Source organism: Mya arenaria, chromosome 10, assembly GCF_026914265.1.
Source record: "Mya arenaria isolate MELC-2E11 chromosome 10, ASM2691426v1".
Classification (NCBI taxonomy): domain Eukaryota; kingdom Metazoa; phylum Mollusca; class Bivalvia; order Myida; family Myidae; genus Mya; species Mya arenaria.
Window position 1 is genome coordinate 48,150,765 of NC_069131.1, and position 26,499 is coordinate 48,177,263.

The 26,499-nt window shown below is 33.3% G+C and overlaps 1 pseudogene; it reads right to left on the reverse strand.

Moving 5' to 3' along the window:
* Window positions 1-165: 165 nt before the first annotated feature.
* On the reverse strand, window positions 166-26,461 carry LOC128206202 (rho GTPase-activating protein 18-like; annotated as a pseudogene).
* Between the last annotated feature and the right edge of the window lie 38 nt (window positions 26,462-26,499).

A 26,499-nucleotide genomic window follows, 5' to 3' on the forward strand; every position in this document is an offset into this window, starting at 1 on the left:
GCGCGTGGATATTATGCAGACGATCTAGGACGATCGCATCTTCGATTTTTTTTCAAAAATGAAAATCCACGAATTCAAGTACCCACGAAATTGTTTTTTTTTCGGCAAACCACGAAATTTCATGCCCACGAACATTAATGATTTCACAGTATGTGACATGAAGTGGATTAATTTTAAGCTTCTCCAAATATCTCTGGAGGCATTTTCAAACACACTTTCAAAGTGTTAACCAGCTCTTGTCTGTTTTTTACTTCTGCTTAATCATGAGCACTGCTCAACCATCATTAAAGCCAGAACTATGGGTCTTGCTACATATGTGCACATTAGAATTTGCAACTTGTGTACCAAGTTTCATATTAGTGTGTCAAATATTTGATGAATTATGGTCAAGGTTAAAGTTTTAACATAAAGAAGCCAATCACAAAACCAACTGACGGCTTTGCACTACCTAGTCTTTTTTTTAAACTTTTTTTTCTTTATGAAAAATGGCAACTAGCCAGAGGTATAATTCAACTCATATCATCACTGAATACATTTCGATTAACTAAATACAACATAGAATATCCGTCCTTGACCTCATCCCCGAAATGATCTAAGGTGACCTTGACTCTGTCTTTATGCTTAATTATCCACTCCGCGTTAGGATTAACCTTGTACAGCGCTAGCATGTTTGTACTGTCAGGGAGGCATCGCTCGCCAATGTTTCCCCCAACTTCAAACAGAAAGGTGTTCTTGTCCGCAGCATGAAAGACCCGAGATGTATGACTATTACTGATGTTCTTGGAGGTGAGTCTGAAAAAGTTTGAATTGTTTATTTACTTATAAGCCTTATAATACGGCAAATAATTCCGGTTTCATGCCCCCAAAAATAGGGTAGGTAAGTAAAAAAAATATTCATTTTTTTTATTTTTTTTATCATTAGTCAAATTTGTTCTTTAGGGTTTTCTGAAACCTAAAAATTATATGCCTAAGAACATCTATACAATCAGTATTAGCATCGCTGGTGTTGTTCAACGCCCTAAACACTTCTTTTTTAACTTTTTAAAAAAAGAAAAAACATACAAATGATAAAATATATTTCTCAATGCAACAAAAAGATTTATGGTCTGGGCAAAAAATTGGGTAGGATAAGAAACCGGCAACAAACGTTATTTTCTTACGTCTTATACCATAAAAAAGAGAAAAAAACAGAGAAGAAGTTGGGTAAATTTTTACAGTTACATTTTAACATATGGGTTAGGTTAAGAACTATTCAAGTCTTTGAACCAGAGAAGTGCCTATGAAAGACTCACTTTGCATCTAGTCAGAAATGCAATGTATAAGGGAATTACATCAAAATAATTTAACAAACCTGGAATCAGCTGACTCGTTTTGAAAACAGAACCTTGAGACAATATCACCAGCTGTGGTGCCGAGATCGAGCTGTACTTTGGTGCTTGCAAGAGACAGTTTGGGCGCCTGGACACGGATCACTCCCTCCTGGAAGTCAGTCTGTAATAAGAGTAAATTTTAATGGAATTTGCATGAAACATGATCAATGAAGCTGGAGATATGGCCCCAATTTCTCGAAACTTCTTAAGCTTAACAGGCTTAAGTTGCTTATTTCAATTAGCAGAAATACATACTTATAGTGAATTGTTATAAATGAAAATGGTTTATTGTGATACTTATCGTTATTATCGATTAAGTAGGAAATTTTGCTTAATGAAATAAGCTACTTAAACTTGTCCTGCTTAAGAAGTTATCTGAAATGGGGGCCTGGGGCCATTTCAGCATCAAAACTCAACTTAAAAGGAATTCACAACAAAGAAAAAAAAGGCAGTTTTGCCACTTGGAATCTAAAATCAGACTTAAGACTGTTCCTAATCATGGCCGTTTGTGTTTCTTATTCCTATAATTTGATTTTTACATAGGAGTAAAGCAATTACCTCGTGTTTTACGGCTGGTTTCTTGTAGAAATCTGTTTTGTCCTTTTTCTGCAGGAATTTCATTTTCTATAAAAAAAGAAAAATATTTTGTTTGATTACAAAAGTACACATCATTATTGATGACATGAATTTAACAAAAGCAACCTAGGGCATAACCAAAAGAAAAAGTTTGTCTGGTTAATGCACTCACTTCTCACCAAGGCAGGTCGGGTTCGATTCCCGGCCTGGGTGTATGTGAGTTTGGTTAGTGGCCACCAAGCCGGACAAGTGGTTTTACCCAAAGTACTCCGGTTTCCCCAACGACACTAAACCACACTCTTGCGCAACATTGTGCCAACAAGTGCACAATCGTAAAATATATATTGTTTAATCTAAATGTGTGTCTGTTTTTTTAAGTAAAAAAGAGCCGAGCTAAACACACTGCATTATTGTATCTTGCAAAATATTCATAAAATTTTATGTAAATATCTTGAATCATTTTTTGAGTTAATAATGGCAAAGTTTAAATATTACGCATGGACAATGCCAATCACAGCACATCACCCTAGTGCAATAAATCAATAACTATACATACAAATTGAAGCAGTTATTGAGTTTTTGCATGAAGGTGATAACCAAGACTTTTCTTCTTTTACAACTGAAATCTAACGCAAAAATGACAAATTTTGCAATATTTCAAGGCAGAAATAAATATAATTGTTGGTCAAAAATGTTCCTGCCCTACACATGAAACCCTGTCAAACGATACCAGAACCATATGGGGTCACCAGGCATCCCAAATTCACATTATAATGTATAAAACACCTTAATTAATGTATTTTTCCAAAACTTTCAACAGAAGTCAGAATGCAAGTTTATATGAATTTTCTGGTAGATGTTTAAGACACAATTAAGCTACAGCCAGGCAACATTACAAAACCCATTTTACACTTGGTCTGTTATAACTTCCAGTTTTCATTATCTAAACTCCTGCTAGCCATGATAACCTGTAATGTGACCTACTGGTTTTTCCTTCAGTTTTTTCACTCGCTCCGACTCATAATGTCTTCTGACCAATGACATCAAGTATGACGGAATCTGAAACAGTGACATCAAATATGAAGATTTTGAAACAGTGACATCAAAATATGAAGATATCTGAAACAGTGACATCAAATATGAAACTATTTGAAACAGTGACATCAAATATGAAGGAATATGAATCAGTGACATCAAATATGAAGATTTTGAAAGAGTTGCAAAAAATATGAAGGAGTCTGAAACAGTGATATCCATCAAATATGATGGAATGTGAAAAGGTGACATCAGATATAGCAGAAACAGTTATGGCATGAGAATTTCTCCAGAATATGTCCCCGGTTTGATTCCCGGTCTGGAAATTATTCTTTTGAGTTAGAATTGTGGTCAACAAGCCTGACCAATGAGTTTTCTCTCATTACTCCTCAAATCCAACAACTCAAAACCACATTCTCACATAATGTCATACTATCGAGAATGATACATATATTGTTGTAAAATCTTGTTTCACAACTGTTGTAAGAAGTAAGATTAAACAAACCGAAAGAACTTGACTGATGTTAATTTCAAACATTATATAGAAATATTACCTGGAGTTAATGAGACATATATATATCAAATTATAAAACACAAATGCCAAATTATCTCCTATCTCTCACTCACAGTACATTGATATTTTTTCATGTATGCTGTTTCCATGTTAATAATGTTTCAGAAATTAAACACAGCCAAACCCCATTGGCTCAAACTCGCTTGACTTGACTTCCTCATTGACTCAACCTAGATGTAAATGACCGATTTCTTTATACTGAAGGTAAACAACCCCGCTTGGCTCGAATTTACCGAGGCTTAAGATATTTAGTTGGTCCCTGGGAGTTAGAGCCAACACGGTTTGACTGTTATGCTTTTAATTTGTGTTTATTACTTACCGTCCATAATATATGCTTGTAACGTATTAACATCCTCATGATGTTCGATGTCCCGGCTGCCATTTTGATTTCCAAATCCATTGCATCCTTTCCCTTGCTCGGATTTTATTGGCGGATTTTAGGGGCCAGAAATAAATTCCGGGCCATAATCGTGGAAACCTTGTTTAAACTCATTTTATTCTTTGCACTGTTTTCAACAATTTTGATCAACAAATCTAAGAGTGCCTGTAAAATATATTTAAGGTGGTATAAGATTAAAATAGTAAAAGATAACAGATCGTCAACATTATCTCTCATCAATGCCGTGTACTTAACTGTGAAATAACAAAAACAACTGTAACAAAATACATCATTCTTTTTATTGAGCAGAGAAATGTGCAAAACATTTCAGAACTCTAGTTCTTGAAAGATAATTACAGTCATGCAATTTTTTCTTATTGAAATTAAGATAATCCTTTTCAAGGAAACCGCCCAGAAAATATCAATAATATCTGTCAGTGCATCAGGTTTGCACTTTTTAAATTCCCAGTTAAGAAAATATCAACAACAATGCCCTATGTGAGTCTAGCCAGTTGTTCACAAAGCCAGACAAATTGGTTTCCTTCAGATATGCTGGATTTCCAACTAAACAAAGACCTCACACTCACATAAGCTCATGCCAATTACAGTGGCATTAATATAATGTAGTAATAACTTGTTTCATAATTGTTTGTAAAACAAGAGTGCAGCAAAGGGAACACCAACGCACATCTGTTTTTATCTCAGTCAAAAAAGGGCATAATTAATCAAGTAAGTGAAAGTTAGCTTTATGGATCTTGCTGCCTTGCTACGTGTTGTTTCAGACCACAATTGTACCAAGTTTCATTTACATATCTTGAAACCATTCTGAGTTTTGGCCAAAGTAAAAGTCTTTGCAGGACATTGCCACCAACAACAAAACCAAGCCTATGATAATCAAGGCTATAACAACTAAGGCTGTGACAATATATTAACTTCTTTTCTTCAAACCACAGACAAGCTCAAACTAGACTACTATGTACTTACACCAAGGGTATCTCTGTGTACATCTGGTAGAAGAAGTACCAGCAGATTAAGAGCGTGAAGTTGCAGCTTTTTGTCAGGTAAGTCTGAAAAATAATCAACAATGGAAATTTTCAAAATACAGGAATATTCACTTAAATATAATTATCCGTAACCATAATAAAAATCATGATTAACGACCAGCATTCAAACTTAAGTTAAGTTTCTCACTAATCACTTGATATACACTTCATAATATCTGTAATAGTTTATTTGCATTGAATGATTTAAAACACATACATTTTTTTCACATACATTTTTTTTCTAAAAACCACTTATACTTTTCTCTAAATTTGACCAAGAATTTTTTTGAAATTGACTCAGTTCTAAAGGAACATCAGCATTCTTTTTACTCCCTGCTCATCTTTTATAGTTCTCACAATATGTTTTTATCTATTATTAAAATACTGATTGCAAAGCTCCAGCGTTTGATGTTTTAAACCATTGAATATCAGTGGTGTTATCTCTGCTACAATCTGTGACTGCTGGCTAGATAACTAAAGTTTCAGGAAAATCAACACCACTAGTCATTGGTGCTTAACTATCGCATGACAAAACTGTTCAATTTGAAAATTAAAATAAACCATGATGACAATTAGTCCATCAACTTACTTTCCACCTGAGCAAATGCTTCGATGTATTCTTCTGTTAGAAGTGGCACAGGTAAGTCTCTCAAGAACTGCTTCATTAGGGCCGCCACATCATTAGTAGTCAAATCTTGGCCCCACACAAAGGCCCCCTGATAGAATCTTTCTTCTATTTCCTGGCGAAGGGTCTGTGAAATAAGGCGATTTTAACAAATAAATGGCCACCATATCATTAGGGGTCAAATTTGGGCACCGATTGTAGCCAAGTTTCATCATATTGATGTCCCCTTTTTTTGGCGAAGAAATAAGGGAAAATTAATGGATTAATGAAAAAAGGGACACCATCTCGTCAGTCAAGTCATAACCCAACACAACCATCCCCTGACAAAATGCCTCCTCCATTTTATAGCTATTAGTGTGTGTACAAAGAGGATAAATTAAAAGCTGCCATGTCATAAGGGGTAGATAATCATAATTTTAGAGAGAAGGTTTTCTGATGGCATAAAAATAGGTTTCACAATAAATCCATGATCTTAATAAAAAAGAAGTTGTTCTTACTTTAATACGACTAGAAGAACCAGATATTATTAGAATGCCTTCTGCCTCTAAACAATTCTTGTGTAGGTAGTGAAGTATCTGAAACAATCACAGACTTAATACTAATACTAATTCATGAAATCAACTTAAAGGCACACAACATATTTTGAAGATTTTTTTATTTTTTTTAGTTTTAATGCATTTTCATGTTTAACTCATTTGACTTGACTTATTAAAACCATAAAAAACCCATATGAATTAGGTACAGGTAAAAAATATTTAAAGGTGCACACTTACTCCCAAATATTAGATTAACCATAATTAATAGTATTGTTTAAATATTCCAAAAACGATAAACAAATGTCGTAAATAATGGTTCTTATGAAGGATATCGAGTTCAATTTGAAAGAAATGCGCGTAAAACACGGTATTTCTACCTTATGAGACTATAGTATTTTAGCATTCACCAATTATTTAATATTTTTGCGCTTTCTGCTATTAAATACACGGTTACAGTCTTGTTATCAGTAATTAATATTTCCCATAAATGCATTATTTAGTAAAGTAGCTAAAGGTTTATCAGTCAAAAATGATGTTTGTTAAACAAGTGTATGTATTGATTTTGAATAAGAGTGTTTCTTTAAGGAGTGGTGTTCTAATGATTGATACTATGCCTGAAATCAGCATTAATCAATGCATTTGGTCATAATCGATCATCGCTTCAACCGGCGAGGTGGGTAATTTTTCCTCTTATTAATAATTTGCTTTGGTTCATTTCTGCCCTTTTTTTCCTGTTAATTTATACATTCGGAGTTAGTTAGTCGTTATTGCTTATAAATAGAAAACATAACAACAACAATAAATAACTTTGAACATACACATAACATAAGCATAGTTAAAAAAACAAGTTATTATACTAAACTAAAACTACAATTAAGGTATTGTCAGAAACTGATTGTTTTATTGATTATCGGTTACTTGAGTACGTGGAACTGATTATTGATAGTCCTACTTGAATTCATGATTCCGAACACTTCTTTAAGTCAGAATTAGCAAAACACAACAGGGAAATTAACAATGCCACTAACAACATTGTTAACTTTAACAGAGTTCTGAGCAACAGGTCCATTGACTTTTAAAACTTAATTAAATATTCTCGCTGTATTAGTACAATATATAAATTAAAAAGATTCAAAAAGGCCACAAACAAAATCTATAACCAACCTCTTGAAAGACAATAGGTATGTGAGCAGTGTTGGGGGAAATTTTCTGATCATGCTCCAACAACAGTTGAAGAGGTACACCAAAAATTCCATGTTCTGAAATGGAATAAGGATCCAGTGACATCCAAGGGGTAATGATTTAAAAAAAAAATGAGACAAACTAGCGAGACAGCATCTACAGGTACTATAATATTATTGATGTCTGATTTACAAAATACCATATATATTAATAATGGTAAAATGTTAGCAAATATAGTTCATTCGCCAAGGTAACAGTTGAAATCGAGATAACATGAAAAAAAACTATCAAAATGAATTTGTGCAAAATAAAAATGTATTATGTTCACCTGAGATGCTGTTTCAATTTAGATCTTAGGGCTATTCAACTTAAACATATAACCCCCAGAGGGAAGGCACTTTTTAAATATATCCCCCCCCCCCTACAGAAGCAAATTTACCCCCTCAAGTTCCAAATAAGCAAAAAAAAGACACCTAACCATATACTTTTTAAATAATTTCCTTCCCCCTTCGGTTATATATGTTTTACTGTAATAGCCCTTAGTCAGTTTAAGTGGTACATTGAAATGATTTTAATGTCATAAAAGGTTTATTTTTTATACATATTTGTGAAAAATGAATTACCGTTAGTGAGCAGAGAAATTGAACACTTAGTTGAGGAAATAATGTATTGCCCTTTTCAAAGTTTATACAGATTTAAGATGATTAAAGTGAAGACTAAAATCCTTTATTGAAGCAGGTATGAAATTTAGCCTTAAATATGCAATATTTCTGGAAGGTATTCCAAAGGACTTTCCTCAGTTTAAACCAGGGATTTTATCCTAAACTTAAAAAATACCGGTGATTTCATTGATCCTCATCTTATCCTGATGATGTTGTGGTCATAAATTTTTTGCATGTACTATTTTATTTAAACTAGCATTTCTTTTTAACTTTAATATTAAAAGGACTGTATTGAGTATTAAAAACATATTAGGTATTTAAATATACAATTTCTGGTCTCATCCTACCAGGCAACTTGAGCTATTATTAAGTCGCCGTGACCACGACGACTTCACTATTTTCAAACATCAAAGCTAAGTCAGTTTCGCAGAAATTTATGATGATCAAAAAGCAACATGAAAAGCCTGGGGATTTAAATGAAAATAAAGAAATTTTCCTGCTCTCACGCCCAGCTAGGAGATAATTGCATGTATGATTAAGAAATATGCTAAGTGGCAAAAAATCTTTCTTTACATTACTTGGAAGACAAAATAGAGAATCAATGCAGAAGAAAAAGTGTGTGTTTGCCATGTGATAAATTGCGTCATAAATGCTATGTCGGAAGGCAATATTTTGCTTCGAATAAGATTTTAAATAAAGATTACTGCACTATTTCTTCACCTTAAAAATAAAACATGGTGCAGTCTCACAACGATTACAGGGCTCCTCATTCAGTCTTTTACCAGAGTTTGATTGAGGGTTTAGTTTCTTTAAACACTTCGACAAACCTTTTCACAAAACAGCCGTCTGATGATTTTAGCACTGTCAAACATTATTTTGGAAACAGCTTTGTAAAAGTGTGTGATGAAACTAATCACCTTATCAAAATCCGGTAATAAAACGAAGGCAGGACTCTAAGTGACAAAGACTGCTTTTTGTTTCATTTAAAATGGTGAAGTAAAAGAAAAGTTATCTTTGTTTAAAGTCTTCATTTTTAGCACAATGTTGCTATACGACGTAGCGCATATGACGTAATTTATCACGTGGTATACACACACTGAGAAAGTACAAATTAAAAACCAAAATACAAAACAAGCCAAATGAAGAGGCATGGTTTTGGAGAAACCTACCATTGTATTTTTTCTTTGACCTTCTCCTGCTGAATGCAATATTGTGTGTGTCGAACATGGAGGTCAGTTCTAAAAAGGCGAGGTTTCTCACGTAGGTAACATCCTCCTCACTGATGTCATCTATAGACGTCTGGCCAAGTGGATCAGCCACCATGGAAAAAATCTGCATTGTGAAAAATCTTACTTCAATAATACTATTAGCTTTTATCATATGCTTTCATAAGCTTATAGCGACTGATCATTGAGATAAAAATGATATTTCACTGTTTCAAACAGTGAAAATATCAATTTGAGTATCTTCATGTCAATGTCAAGAAAGACAATAAAAAAAGCTTTAAGATCGAAGACAAGCAAAAACCATTAACAACAAAACACATCATTCTATGATCTTCATCAATATATCAACCATTTTTTTAAAGATAACCTAAAATTTGCAATGCATCATTTATGAAGGTCATATAGAAACATCATTGTGCACTTTTTAAAGGGTTTAATGTGGAACAACTTTTTGAAGCATGACCAATATTAAAGTATAAACGTCCTTATGTCAATATTACTAAATAGCTTAAAAATCTAAGACAAGTAAAAAACAACAACACAGCCATGATATTAATCAGTATATACAGTCGAACCCTGTCTGGCTCGAACTCGCTTGGCTCGAATTCCTTTTTGGCTCAAACTTGATGTAAAGGACCGAATTATTTAAACTGAAGGTAAACATTCCAGCTTGGCTCGAATTTTTTGAGGCTCGAGGTATTTTTGCCGGTCCCTGGGAGTTTGAGCCATCGAGGTTCCACTGTATACAGAATTTTGTTTTCTAAGATAAGCAAAATATTGAGATGCATCGTACCGGCAGGTCAGCCTCGGACTTCAGAAATTGGGATAAGACTGGTTCACCACGTAGTGGACTGGAATCTCCGCCATTCTCTGTGACACTGAACTCAAACGTAATGTCGCCGTCTGATAATGGTGACAGTTGAGAGGCGTTCTTCTGATGAACACTCAACATCTCAACTCCTGGAATAAAAGACACTTAAGGTATTGGGGAACGTTTCAATAATGATCTAAGTCGATTTTAGTTGTAAATGGAAATTATCATTGAGCCATTCAAAAGATTCATTATATTGCGACCTATTTGAGTGAATTGACTTAAGTCAGTATTATAAATGAACACAAAAGTGATGAAATTATGGCATTGGTGATGTTTAAACAGATTTAAAATTATTGAAGTTACGACTAAAATGCTTGTTTGAAATAGGCCCCAACTTTTTATAAGTATTTGATACTGTTTATTATGAAAGACATGTCAATGGAATGTCACGGAATGTCAAAATATATGAAAACATTGGCATGCTAGCATTTACGAAAAAGCATAGAAAATTCATAAACAAAGACATTATTTTCATTTCTTGAACAGTTAAAGGGCAGTCCTACCGGTAATGTGTTTATAGATCTTTACACATATAAAGAAAACGTAAGGCCTAACAATAAAAAAATGTTTGTTTCAGGTTTTACGACCTTCCCTGGTAAAGCCGCCAACCCAAGTATTTTTTTCAAAAATATTTAAAATAAAAAAACAACAACAAAAAAAACGTCCTCCCACCATGAACACAATTTTGTTTAAACATCAACTGTAATTAATTTTTGACAGAGAATAAAGCTCCATACAACAGCAATATATGAGAGACATTTGCAAGAAAATGATATTGACAATGATGTATATTTTGAAAAAAAAATCCCTTCCTACCCTACCCTTTTTTAAGGCCTAATAGAAAATGCTATGCCTTGAAATGCTTTAAACATAAGCAGCGTACTGACTGGAAGTGTGCTGGGAAGCAAAGTCTATTTCCCCCATCTGTTAGTTTTAAAGCTGCACTCTCACAGATATACTGCTTTTACAACTTTTTTATTTTTTGTCTTGGAAAGAACGAATTTTTGCGTAAATATCTGCAAACCAATGATAAGAGATTGTTGACAAAATATAAGATTGCAGATTTTCTTATTTCTGTTAAAAAATAATGTTTTATGGCTTCAAAACCTGATTACTAACAGTTTACAAAAAATGCATAAAACACCAAATTTTGAACTTAAATGTAAAAATCTGGGATCTAATTTTTTGTCAGCAGTCTTTTACAACTGGTGTCCATGCATTTTCGCAAAAATTGGCTCTTCCAAGACAAAAAATAAAAAGTTGTCAAAACGTTCAATCTGTGAGAGTGCAGCTTTAAACCAGACAAAAAAGGCACAACTCAACAACTATTTAATCCATAGCTATTGTTCAGCTATATAAACATGACGGTATTGGCTTTGGCAAAATGTGTACCAAGTTCCTTTCAAAGGTCTTTCCAGATAAGGTTAAGGTTTTCCAGACAAAAAAGACACAAAGTGTATGAGAATACCAGGTTGAGGAACCACGTGATTATAAAGGGGTTCTCACATGGGTCACCAGGGGTCACAACCGTTATAAAACAGTTAGAAGAAATTAACATCATTTACTTTTTTGTTTAAATCAGTATAACCCATGGTGACCCATGTGAGAACCCTTTTGAAGTCACATGATTCCCTACCCTAAATACCAGACATAGGTGAACTCTACTGGCAGTAAGTAAAATCTACCGCTTTTGAGACCCCGCTACCGCTCACCCGACAAACACTACCGCTCTTGGAAAAAAATCTAAACAGTTATTGGCCTTAAATTTTATTTGAAGCCCCTAAAAATTCTATGAACCAAGCTTAAACACCTCCGAAAATTAAAAACTGAGTAACAACCATCAAGTTTTTCATAACATTGTATCCATCCCTTCTTTAAATGAAAATGAAAGGGATTTTGAAATTTCACCGCTTTTGAACCCAATCTACTGACTTGGAGATCCACATCTACCTCTCTGACGTTGCCAGAGGTTCACATGTCTGGAATACACTGATTTTTTATTCGAAAGAGACAAGCTTGCATGGAGATTGCTTCCGGCAAAGATGTTATATAAACGTACCCAATTCAACATTATCTTGCAACTCCTCAGTAACACCTGTCATAGAGTAAATTCCCTTCTTTGCCCCCTGGCGACCCTTCTCTGCTCTAATTGCTGCCCATTCGGGATGTACCACCTCACCCCGCGGGGAGGTTGGACTTCTTGGAACCTGAGGTGGACAACAAAAAAAATGGTTTGTCTCATTTTTTCATATTTTTTATATCTTTCCGTTCGCTTTGGTCATTTCTAAAAAATACTAAAATATCTGAAAATAATTGAACTTATTTTTTTTATCTTATTTTCAAACAGTTACATGAACTTGTCTTGTATTAAAAGTCAAAATAGTGTAAATCAAATCACTACTGATATATCTAAACTATCCATTCATCATACAATGGATCTAAATATTATCTACTACAATCAAGTTTTGATCATTTCTAATAACTACAAGGTTCAAGACCCTATATACTCTCAATAATTTTTGCTGGTCTGAAATAGAAAATAAATTATGTTAGTTTATAAGCATAAGCTTCCTTTTTCCAAAGCGAATAATATATGTGCAATTAAAGTTGTTATGGTTTATTTCAGCTTTGATTATTTATTTTTTTATTTCTTAGTCGCATACATTAAGAAATTCATCAGTGTTATATTAAATGCATTTAGAAACCAAATAAACTATCAATGAGAAATAATGGTAATGGTATGAAAATGTTCGCTCAATATCCAATGTCAGAAAAAATGTTTTACAATTAATAGCAAAAAAATAACTACCCTGGTTGCTTATAAATATGGGTAGAACTTAGAACATACCGTAATTCACCGAAGAGTTCAGACACTCTAAGCATTCAAACACCCTTAATTATTTTAAAAAATAACTTATTTTGTGTACCAAAGGTCACCAATCATAATAATATAATGTAATACATGACTGAATCCTGTTGACGTAGTTTTTTTTATATTCAAGTTCAAAATTGCATTTTTCTTAAGCTGTTTGTAACACTTTTATCCATAAAACATTGAATTCTGAATGGAAATATGAAAATCGGTGATCTGAATTTTCATCAGCTGTCATTTATCACTGGTTTGCAGATATTTACTTAAAGATTTTCTCGTTCCAAGACAAAAATATTCTTTTCAAAAAAAAAAGTAAATCTGTGGGAGTGCAGCTTTAAGATAAAGTAATTTATCTTTTACATTATATACTATAGCAATTAATATATATATATATATATATATATATATATATATATATATATATATATATATATATATATATATATATATATATATATATATATATATATATATATATATATATATATATGCATGTTCAGGGCTATCTTGCTTATTAAAACAGAAATGAAGTGCATCTTTGATTGAGTGTACCATCATACTTAGTATATAAGTATTAGCTTGTACACAAACATTAACCCATATATATTATATTAACCCATATTTTATTACATGTATATTATCTCAAGCAGTTATGATGATTTAATAGGAAATATGTGAAGTATTCCTTCAAGATAAATTAAGCTGTGTTATATAAATATACATAAATTCTGTAATAATTACCGTCTAAAGTGAGATTAAATAACAATAAATTTCCAAGATAATAGTTTCATGTAAGCTGTATCCAGCAAAAAGGGGTCTTATTCATTTCACTGCCATACACAATAATATTACTATTAAAGATCAATAAATTAATACATTTTTGACCAATTGTTTGCATCTTTATTAAAGTTAACAATATTGTTAACATCATCGTTGTTAACTTTCAAAACTGTTTTGCTCTGAAAGCTTCATGGATACACTTAAATGTAATCACAGTCCTTGCAAGATTTGAGACAAGTGTTACAGCTGTACCGGTTTTATTTAAATATATGAGCACATCACAAAACAAAATATGTTTAAAAAGATAACAACTATTTTGTTAATCACATTGTTAATGCTAACAAAGTTCTGAACAATCGGGCCAATGTTTGTTTGGCATTTCCAGAAAAACACATAAAACTATCGGCGAAAAGAGACTCATTTAGCCTTTTCGGTGGCCAAAATGAGGCAAGGAAGCACCAAACAAACTTTTATTTATTATGGCCTTAATTGGTGTTTAAAATTTGTTGCATTCTGCAGTAAATTTATATTGTTAATAAAAAACCTGGTAAGACTACTTTTGAAATTCAATTGCAAACTTCCGGTAAAAAAATCTAGAATGATTGTCAGATTTAAGTGTTTTTAAAATTTCAGTGCTCATATAGTTTCATTAAATTCCTTGGTCTAAAATCAAAATCCCTTGATATGAAGACCAAAATACCCTGGAATTTAAGCGAAAATCCCCTGGAATTCAGACCAAAATCTCTTGGAATTAAGATCAAAATCAGCTGGACTTTAGACCAATATTCCCTGGAATTCAGACTAAAATCCACTGCAAAGCCTCTCAAAAATATGGCATGCATGTATTTGTGTCTGTCTTTTACCTTAAAGGTTGTATATTTTTTGTAGCCTCTTAAAATTAAGACTAAGAAACTGACTTGAGGTTGAATATATAAGATTATGTTTTTCATCATCTTCAGACAAATAGAAAATAGCTATCAGCTAAAATCTTATTCAACAATAGATGTTTGAGTATCTTAGCAGTACACAGGGTATAAATCTTGTGAAACACAGAGCAATAATGCGCTAAATAATGCACGTGAATGCAGGTAACTTGTAGTAGTAGAAGTCAAGTATCATCTTGGTTTATTACAAAAGAAGCAGTGATTACGAACTTACGGCCCCAGAAACAGTAGCGTTTTTATTAAATCCCCAGCTTGCGGAAACATGGCACATCGCAGGTGCGGATCCAGGAATTGATGTTAGAGGGGTCGTAACTTAGGGGCGCAACTTTTGACATGTGCTCCTCCCTCAGAACCGAACGTGTATGGCATGAACTGTTTTACTGGAATTGGGGTTACTCCCTCGTGAACATTTTAACAATATGTAGTTGGAAATGGTTCATTATGAGCGTATTTTATTACCTTTGTTTCTACAATATTGATGAAAACAGTAAACTTGGATTATTTTAGAGGAGGCGCACGCCGGGCGCTTAATCCGGTAGTGTTTCGACCAAAAAAAATCTTTGAGCTACACAGTTGCATTTATGCACCAGCCACTTGTACCCCCCCCCGCCCCTCTTCAGGTTCGGAAAATGGCAGGGTCTTTGACTTTCGGTGCAGCCAAGCCCGGGTAAAATCCCCGCTCTGCAGGGACGAACTGCTGGTCAAATGCCCCCGCACCCCAGGGACCTTAGGTAAGGCCAATTCCCCGCTATTTTGGCGCGAACACAAAACCACCGCATTCACCAGGCACTGTGGGGCCACCTGGAAGGTCAAAACACAGCCCATTTTCCCGGTTATCCCCCCGGACCTGGGGGCGTGTTTACCATTGATTGGCGTGTTTACCATTGACTGGTTCATTACTTAAGCTATGACAGCGACTTGTTTTCATAATCGTTCCTTTGGTTAAAATGTGATATCTTAATTGTCTGTTAATATTCCAACTGACATAATGATTGTTCATAACTTCATTTAAGCGCCATACACAATGCACTTCACACCAAATTCATTGAACTACGTCGTTGCATTTACTTTTTATCTATGGCAGCGATAAGTTTTCATATTACTTTCCCCTGTTTGAATATAATATCTTAATTGTCTGTTAATATCTTCACGGATATAAGTTTTGCGACCTGGCACATAGCATCTCATCAGTCTTAAATTCTAGTTCAGGCTTCTATTTTGCAAAATTCTAAATATGTTTTATTTTCTAAGCTATTGATTTATCAACACCATATTCACACATTCTCATTCACAATGGGTTTGATAGTGATACATCAAATGTGAAACGCATAGCACCATCACTCTGGTGAACGAGAATAATTTCATAAAGCACGATGTACATGAAATAATGACAGTATGGCGAGTCGTTCCTTCACTATTTTTACCCATAAATGCCATAAATTAAGCATTTTCATACAATAGATCTCCATCACCTCTGCCACTCCTTTATAATTTGTGGTAAAATATGAACACAATCATGTGGTCTTTAACAAAGATAGAAGTGTAAAAAAGTTTATATCTCCGACTTCATATTGCCGTACAGTACATCTTCACATTTGTAAAGAACTTCATTAATGCTAATTCTTGACCAAATTTTAGTTGCCTTTAACCTTGAAAATAATCGGTTAAATGGCAAGATGTATGTAATCAAGCTTAACGACAGCGTTTTTGTGACATTGATGAAAGATGTTTTTTTTTTATTTTGTTTGTCTTTTTTTGATCGGATAAACATTGTACTATCTGATACAAGGTTTATGAAGCAATGCGATGGTTAGACGTCGTGCTAACCATTGTATAGTATAACGGCGATGAGGAATATGGATAAGTTGACAGTTGACAGGTAAGGACATTTAAGAAGTGTCATTTTGCTAAATTATGACAATATTTTTCTTTTTTCCCATTTCCTACATGTTCCAATTACAAAATCTTATCTGTCTTTCCAATTGGAAATTTTCAATTTTAAAACTGAACTTTATTCTCCAATTGGAATTTTCCCATTCACCAAATTTTCCAATTGGAATTTTCCAATGTTCATACTTTCCCACTTTCAATGTGGGAATCCTCCAATTGGAAAGATTCACTCATGGGAAGGTTTCGCATACAAATGCCTTAAATGAATCTATCGGTTCTTCATTTTTAATGAATATAATCTTTTTCATGCAGTTAGTGTAAAATAGTCTTAATTAAACAGTCAATTTCCATTTTAAAAAATATGTTCAAAATTCTCCCACAATTTTAATAGAGCCAGTTTTCCAATTGGAAAAGCTTGAAAAAGCCATTTTCCAATGGGAAGGCCAATTTCCAATGGGATTCCCATTGGAAAAGTTGACTTTAAATGCCAAAAAAACATATTTCTAAATCAAATTTCAGGAAACAAAAAATATCTCTTATTAGTTTTACCTAATACATTTTAAAAATACAAAAAAAAAAACATTGGGTGAAAAATAAAAGAAATAAGTTTGCAAAAATTCCGGATTTGCAAACTTAATCCGGATGCTTTTAAATATAAAGATCATTTTCAAATAAATCGGTCAAAGGAATAAAATTCCCGTTTAAATGAAATAACTTTGATCGACTTATCCTATTACGAACACTTGTTTATCCTTAAGTTATATCATATTAAGTGTCTATATTTCTACTACTGTTGGAATGCATTTATAGATGAAGTGATATTATTGCGAATTAAGTGCTTCACTACCCAGCCATCTGGTGCACACCGCGAACACTTTATCTAAGGGGTGTCTTTGATCACAGGTTAGGTTGTACACACGGCAAACAGTTAGTTTTATAGTATGAGTCAACATTTCACTGAATATAAAATTTATAGTACCTTTCCATTTTTTTAATATAGAACACATTAAGTAGACAGCGTTCTTGGTTAAGCAGCCGTTCTTTTATCGGAACGAGGACCTTTTATAGTGATTTACATTAGATCCATAAGCTATTTACCAAAGCTGCACATCAGACAAAAAAATTAGCTGCTTAGACCATTTGATTTGGTATCCGGTAAATATGGCTAAAATTCCGTTTGTGCGTCAAAACATTTCGGTTTGAAAATACCCTTAAATCTTTATAACATGCTTTCATTAGCTATTTAATTTCTTTTTACGTTATGCATACTAATATGTACTCTTTATGCACCAGTCAATTGTTACCCCCCACCCCCACCCCCCAGGTCCAGGGGTATACCGGGGAAATGGACCGTGTTTTTACCTTTAAGGTGGCCCCGCAGTGCCAGGTAAATGCGATGGTTTTGGCTTCGCGCAAAATATAGCGGAGAATGGGCCTTACGAATGGGCGTGGTTACAATTGACGGGTGCATTAGTATAACATTTATTTGATTGTTATTTTGATATGTTAATTGCCGTAGCCAATATATTTGTGCAAAGAAACAAATTGAAGAATCATCTATGCTCAAATGTCCCTTTAACGGTATACTTAAGTTCTTAAAACTATTGAACAAACTTCTTGGGCTATTGCATGATTAAATGTATATCCGCATATATCAAACTATTTGTGTTGCAAAAGATCATCATATATAAAAAAAGTAATATTAAATACTTGCAAGTTTCTAAATGCAGATTATTCTGTTATTGCAAATTGAATGTTATGTAAGTTCCAATAATTGTTTTGATGTATTAAGATGTTTGCAATATTCTTTAAATTATGTACATTTTCATCATAACTAGATTGCCTAGATTGATTTACATATGAGATATATTATTTTCTAAGTTTGAATGTATATGAATTATTAGAAAATTAATTTCCGTTTGAATGTAGCGAAATATACGCTTGGTGGCGGATAACAGATGTGTACGAGGAATAAAGTGTAACTGTCATTCAGCTTTGGGCAGTCGACGTGTTCAATAATTTTTCTTTTTATCAACGTTTGAAGTGTTGTGTTGAAAGTTACTAATCGCCGTGGTCAAAAAGTGTTTCACAAAGGGTAAAAAATAAAAGTATTCAAATAGCCAAATTACATACGTTCCATAACTGTAGGGTCATGGTGTTATGATAATTCGAATAAAATCATTAGGTTCAAGCTCCAGTTTTTTTCAGGGAGGTTTATGTATCAAGGAATACTGAAAAAAATAATTTCGTGATGTATATTTAAATGCTTTTGATAATGTGACAGAACTCTTTTATAATGCTTTTTTTAGCCAGGCTTGTTGCATAGGTGCCAAATAAACAGTTATGGGCAAAAGAATTGTCTTTATTCCTTCTTAGTAGAAATAAATGAGATTTAACCATAAATTTCATGATATTATTTTCAATTTGACTGCTTGTAAATGATCTACCATTTTTAGAAGCCCAAGGAAGCAAATAAAAGTGATTTTTTCTAACAACAGAATCAAAAACAAACAAGGCCATACCAATTTTTCAGCATTATCTTGATGCATAAATTTTTTAAATCACTTTCTGTATCCGGTCCGAAGTGTCTACGGATGGGACAAAAGGCACACTATATATTTACATATGAACTTTAAGTTCAGTTACAAACCTAGTATAAACATCTCTTGTTGCACAAATGCTAAGAGAACACAAAAATGAAGTACATTAAGATATTTAATATTTCTAAATTTCAGTAAGACAACCTTATACAATGTAATTGTAATTTGATAATCAGACCTTTTAAGTTCAGTTTTAAGTTGCAACTTTCAAAGGTGAAAATTCATTGAAATATGATGGTGTCAATCAGTTTATGTTTTAAATTCCTTATTGAACACCAAATGTAAGATTTTTCACTAGTTCAGTTGTTAGAAATATACACGATGTAAATGTACCATGTGTTGTAAGTGTCTACGGATTGGACATAAAACTATTTAATGTAATACCAAGCTGCAGGCATAAGATATTCCCTGATGGTATCCACAATACTTATACTGTATCCAGTGACTAACTACTTCAATGTTCCAAGGAAATTTCAACTTAGAAACATGTTTAATTAACAATAACCAGGGCATTTTCTATAGTACCCACGGGTCAGACTATCAGACCCATTCCTAAAGCAAAATATATGATATTTTTTCCAATCTTCAGAAAAAAATTCCAATCAAAAGTAAAACAGTGTTTTTACCTGTACTGGTTCACTCAACATCTTGAAATTATGTGATGTAAAGTTTTGGGGATAACTGAATTCAGAAATCATTAATTTGCATCACATTCAGAGATCATTTGAAAGGAAAAGTTAGTATCTGTCATGATTCATTGCAATAAATATTTACACCCAAGAATTAAGATTTCAGCTGTTTTAGGGCTTTTGAAAGGGAAAATATACTTATATTTAACAATTCCCTCATTTGCAGGAGACTGAAAAGCTTGTTATTTTAACTGTAAATTTTCCCAATTTAGGCATAATTGTGACGCATTTTTTTTCCAAAATGTCTAGGATCCTTTTTCCAAAAATGGGCAGAAAGCCATTATAACTGATATATATACTCCAAAACTGAGAAACTGTTCTGAATTATATGTAAAAATGACATTTTGTCAATGACCTTTTCTTAACTACTTTAGAACTCCAAAAAATAAATAATTCATATGCCTCGGCCAAGGTCATTGTCATAACTTGAGATTGGATGTTCTCTCCATCGAGTAACTTTACATCTTTTTTATTCAGTACTTCTCCGGACACATCTACTGACAAATAACAGTTCCTGCAGTCAGTCTATCTTTCCTTGTCTTTCTTGGTTTTAGTTTCCACTTCTTTCATTAGTGTTGTCTATTTTCCCTGTTGGTCGCCTAACTTGTAGGAAGGAAGCAATCCCACTACCAAAGCTAGTATGGTATTTGGTTATATTCCTATCACGCACACATTGCAACACATTGTTGTATTCTGTCTTCTTTTTTTTGTGAAGTCCCTCCATGACTCAATTTCACATCCTGTATTCTGTTTAATTTTCTTCTAGCACTCTTTGGTAAAATAACACCCTTTTCTTCCAAATTACTTCTCATCGTTGGTGACATACTCTACCAGTTTTTCTTACACTCTTGTTTTACGCTTTGGTGTTGTAGGCATACTTTCTTTTACTTTTGATATTGCTCTATATTCTGTACTTCTTGCTTCTTGAATTAAATGGAGGCACACACATCTCATTGCTTATATTTCAGCTGAATTTGTAGCTGTTCTGGATCTGTTAATATCATCGTTGTCTATTGTACCATCTGTTTTGTTTGATCAATGTTTGAAGTATCTTGGTCTGTTGAAAGACTATTTTGCACACTGTATTTTTTTTAAGTTTTATCCCCATCGTCCAAATCTGTACTTTAAGCATCTTTAAGCACATTCTTCTTCTTTTTCAGGCTTTCATTTTCTTTCATTTCTCTATTCTTATTGTTACGCGGTGACTGTCTAGGAGTCCGGTTTTCTCCAATAGTTTTGTTTGTGATATTGTCTGCACCTTCTTTCTTTTTGGCAAACTGTTTCATTTTCTTTTCTCTTCATATTTATTATTGTTTTTTGGTTTCTCTTGGATCACTCTCTCTTCTCCCTTTGTCAATTTGCCTATCATGTGTTTTTCCTTTCAGCATCTTTCCTCTTCGTTTCATCATATTTTTCATGTCTTTCATTTTTCAGTTTTCCCCTGTATCTTCTCATTCTAAGGGCTTTTGCACTCACATTATTGTCAATTTCAGGTATATTTGAATGGTTTTTATTTCTCTGCTTGTCCATTTTTGTATTAATGTTAATTCTAGTCACACCTGAATTTATAAATGGACATTTCGTACATAGCGTGATTTAAATGTCCCATCCGAAGACATTTACCAGCTTTACTGTACTTCATTTTCTTAACCATAAATAAATTTCTAATGGGCCTCTTTATGTCTGGCTAAAACAGCATAATCCAGCCTGTATTTTGGCTACTTATTTTAATTCCCAAACATACACACTATATAAAAAAAATAAGTTTAGGCATGAATTTCAATGTTTTTAGCAACATATAGAAGTGGAAAAATGAAAATAAAAAGGTAATGAGTTGTGTTTGGTAATCCATTGCCTAGTTTTGAATATGTGCTACATTTCTGTCAAAGGAAAGTGGTTCTTATCGCTTAATATATGCAAATTCTGGGCATTTTATGTGTCTATGGATGGGACATGGTGTCTACGGATGGGACATTGACAGGTTGAGCTTCATATTTACGAATTCACTGAATGGAAATGCAAAATCTGCCTGGTTGATTATATGCTAAGCATATTCCTTGCTGGGAAAAACATGCGTCTACGGATGGGACAAAAATGTCTGTATTTTTGGGTGCATACTTAGGCGTATAATACATTTGGTAATGTAGGTATTATGTATAAATTTCTTATTGCTATTGATAAATGAGTTGTAACTCTTCCAATTGAGGGTCATATTTTCACAAAATACCATATTGCTAAGAAATTTTGGCCATTTTGTATCCCTGAATTGAAAATGCCAGATTTTGGTAACAAAATGGTGGGTTCAGTTATTTTAGTAGTACTCCGTCAGTTTTTATGCAATTTAAATGAAATAACCAGCTACAGAAAGAAGACGAAATTGCTTACTCAATGCTCAAGATATCTGATACAATTATTTTCCAGTATTTTTTATTTTTTTATGTTAAAAAGGGGTAATTTTGAAATGAAACATTGTAACAACAGTTTTTAGCCTCATTTTGGCTATTTGGAGTCTGAAATTAGAAAACGCGTCAAATCAAGCGATGGAAGTCTGTATAAGTTGAGTCGACAGATATATTCTACATATCATGAGACATAAAAAAGACAATTTTAACATAACATGTTAAGAAAATTACAACGTAACAACAGCAAAAAGGAAATTGTCATTATATCGTGACCTAGGCGAATGGATTAGTAGAAACATGTGTATGAAGTTATTAAACATCGATGATTTAGGACAAATTTCTGTATTATGCTTGAAACTATATTGGCGTTCTGAGTTGTTTTTTGAATGTAGATGTGAAGTGTTCATAATAATTTTGGTCCATACATCCATTTCCCTTTTAAATTAATATATGTTGAATGTCGTGTCAGTGTCTGTTTAGAATGCCCTTGAGGTTTTATGCATTGTATGTATAGAAGTTTAGGAATACACACAGTTCTTAAATAATTTGATATAAGTTCTTGATGACAAGTGTTATATGTTCTAAAACAATCTTCTGCTACATAAAGGCAAACATCTTCTCTGAGCATTGAGTTTGTTAACAAACCAGTTTGTTTTTGTTTTATTCTTATATCTCCAGTCTGTATTGATCAAATTGTACTATGAGGTTAATAATTCAAAATATTGTTGGAATTCTTCTGTATGTGTAGCTGGATTTTATCATTGAGGATATTTTGAGAATTTTGGACTTTGAACGTATACTTGATTTTAAGATTGTATGAAATAAATTGTACAGATTGAATATTATGTTGTATCATATTACTGAAATACAGTACCATTTGATACTAGTTTTGGAATTCAAACTAGCAACACACAGCCATGTCATTCAACAAAGAAAACACTGTAGCTAAACGTTCCAATGAGGACTTAAATATGGCTATGAAGACAGATTTGTTTAACTCTGCCAATCATTTAAATGGGTCTCAAATTGAATCTTTAATGCGTATGCAACGATTTACAATGATTTGGTCCGCTATGTTTGGGACAAGCTGAACCAGGAGGTTTTTTTAAGAATGAATAGAGGATATTTGTTGGTTTCAGTGTAATATCCTATTTTGACTCACAGATTACATAGAAAAAACATATTTTCACGATTATTTTGTTTGTATGCTTATTTTTGGAATTATATTACAATTATTATTTAATTTCTTAAATTCCCCTTTCAAATAGTGTTTGCTGCCTCGCTAACCGGGGGACGATGCTCACGCAAGTTTTGATAGTAGCTGTCATTTCTTTTTCCAGCTCATGGCGAAATTGTTTTAACAAGTTCTTTATACGATTAAGTATGTACTTGTGTTATAGCTCAAACATTTCGAACAATCATCAATACACTTTTGTTAATGCATCTTTGCTTCAAATAATTGTTGTAAATGCACGAAAGTCCTTTTGATTTGAACAAGGAATTAACGCATGACTAAAGCACTGCTTGCCAATTATTGAATGAAAATTGAAAATATCAACGTGTAACCGAAACAAATGTGATTTAACATTGGGTTTAAAACAGGTTTCCAAGTTTTAAAGCTTGTGTTATTGTCGACGATCCTGTTACCGCCTCGGCATCTCTAAATGCAGACATTCACACAATGTCACAATGGGCAGAAAAATGGTTAGTATCGTTCATTTCACAAATAACGGAGTCACTTATTATGACACGAAGACAAAACAAACTCATCCATTCCCTAGTCTTCATGGATACCACACAAATACAACAGTGACTCGCACAAACATCTTGATGTAACTTTTTCAATCGACAGTACCTGACACGATCATATTCGTATAAGTAACAGAAAAAGCATGGAAAAGAGTTTTTGCCTTAAGATCACTGAAGTTCACACTCGACAGAAAGTCACTTGAATCAATGAACAAGACGTAAGTCCTTTATCACCTCTAACCCAAAATGATGAACATCTGTTAACATAGATATTCCATTATCTATTATCAGAATGGAATTCTTATGATAAAATGACGACTATCCAATGTACTTGCTGAAGACTGTAAAACACCAAATAGTCGCCCAAATGTCATAATGCACGAAAATACATAGTTAAGCCAATGAAACACACATGCTAGATCTTCTCATAAGAAACTTCACCGTTTTTATTTCCCTGACATCAAAGCAGATGTTTCTTTATACTGCAATTCATGCCACAGTTGTCCGATGTTAGGAAAATCAGACAATTCAAAAATCTGCATTACAGCACGTTGTATTTGATGGCCCTTTTGTTAGGGTCATTATAGCCTGTGTTAATCCTTTTGAATATCTTTTGACAATCATGTGTGCTTCAACATGTTTCCCACAAGCTATTGCTTTAAAGAATATTAAAGCCAACGCCATTGTCAGGGTTCTTTCTTCTAACAGATCAAGGATCAAACTTCAATTCAATTTTAAGCAGGTCATGAACGAGTTCGGGAGCAAACAGTATTGGATGTTAACCTATCATCCTGATAGTCAAGGTGCATAAGGTATGTAATTCATCAGACATTGAACTGTATCATACGGTCATACTTTTATGACTTTGAGAAAGACTGGGGCGAGTACATTCATTTGTAATTACTTGCAGTAAGATTATATCTTGGTTTCAGCCTTTTTGAGATATGTTTTGGCCGTGGATCATTGAAATATCTGACAAGGAATTTTCTGTCGGACAATAATTTAACTGAAGTATATTTGCTTCAGTATGTATCAAACGCCAACAAACTGACTCACAATACTACTCACAGAGCTGATAAATATGAACAAATTTCGTCAAATGACAATTCCAAGTACACTGAGTTTTACTGGTCAGGGTCAATACTATAATGTGTTGCACTACTACTCGTCATGCTTGTCTCTTTTACCAATGATAATGACATCCATAAATAAAACTGTTAAAGTAAAAGACGTTCGTGTCACACAGCGGTCTTCCAAGGTAAATATGTACTACATTTTGTAGGACAACTCAAATTCCAATTATTGAAAGATGCAAAGATTAAGGTCAACACAAACGTTTTGAACAACTACTTGAAGTTAATGCCACCAATTAACTAGCTGTGGCCACAAATGGGGTCACACAAATTGGATCAAGTTTACGTTATATATGCTCTTAGGGCAATGGATCTATGTTTCAAAAGTCAACGAACAATATGTTTTACACCACAAATGTTCGTTTCTGTCACTCATACCTTTTTTAGAGAAATGCAAGAAAAAGCTATATGATAAAAATTGCAATATTTCGTCATGCATTAACAGATTTCATTTGGCATTCGAAGATGAATGTGTCTCGGTCAATAAAATCATTCGAGTGATGACCTGCTGATCCTATTAAAGCCATGTTATCATTGGTGCGAAATCTATGTCATACACATGATCAGCCACATATTTGCATTGCAGGTGGCAGTTTTTCTCAGTCAATGTATATGTAAACAAAATGAAATGCTATGCCTTAAGCTGTTATACTGATGGTTTTCACATAGAAAGTGCAAGAAGTTAAGTATTTAAAATTAAATTAAAACCAAGTACATGCTGTTAATGATTAGCTAATGTATTGTAAGATTGCTTGAAATTGTAAAACATGTGATGACCGCGGTTGGCATAATTAAGAAATCGTTATACTATAATAATTAAAGAGACATCATGGTTTATAACGCATCGTCAGTCCGACTGCAATGTATGCATACTTGCATTCTGTTGTTTTTAAAAATAATATGTTAAGTATACAGACGACCGGTCGGACTCAAAGGACGGGTGGTAAGACGGACATTAACCCTTGTATACGTGTCCAAACCTTTGTTTGTATGGGTATTACTACACTCAACATTTTTAAAAAACAGCACTGCATATAACATGGACACCTGTGTTTCAATATCCTCCGTCATCTTAGCTCGTTCGTTGTCTTCAAAACTGTCAAAAGAAACAGAATAATAACGTTTAAATTCGTTTTAAACCAATACTGATTTTGACTAAAAACCTATGCAATCATTTTCGGAACGGTATTCATAAAATTGAACATCGGGAAAATAAAACTTAACTGAGTAACCCTCATACCTCGAAATGTATGTCTCTAGGCAATTTTCCCGATCTTGAAGACGCGACACTGTAGTTTGAAACCCTCTTATAGTCGTCACAGCGCTATTTAATATAACGTTTCAAATATGTGTTAATA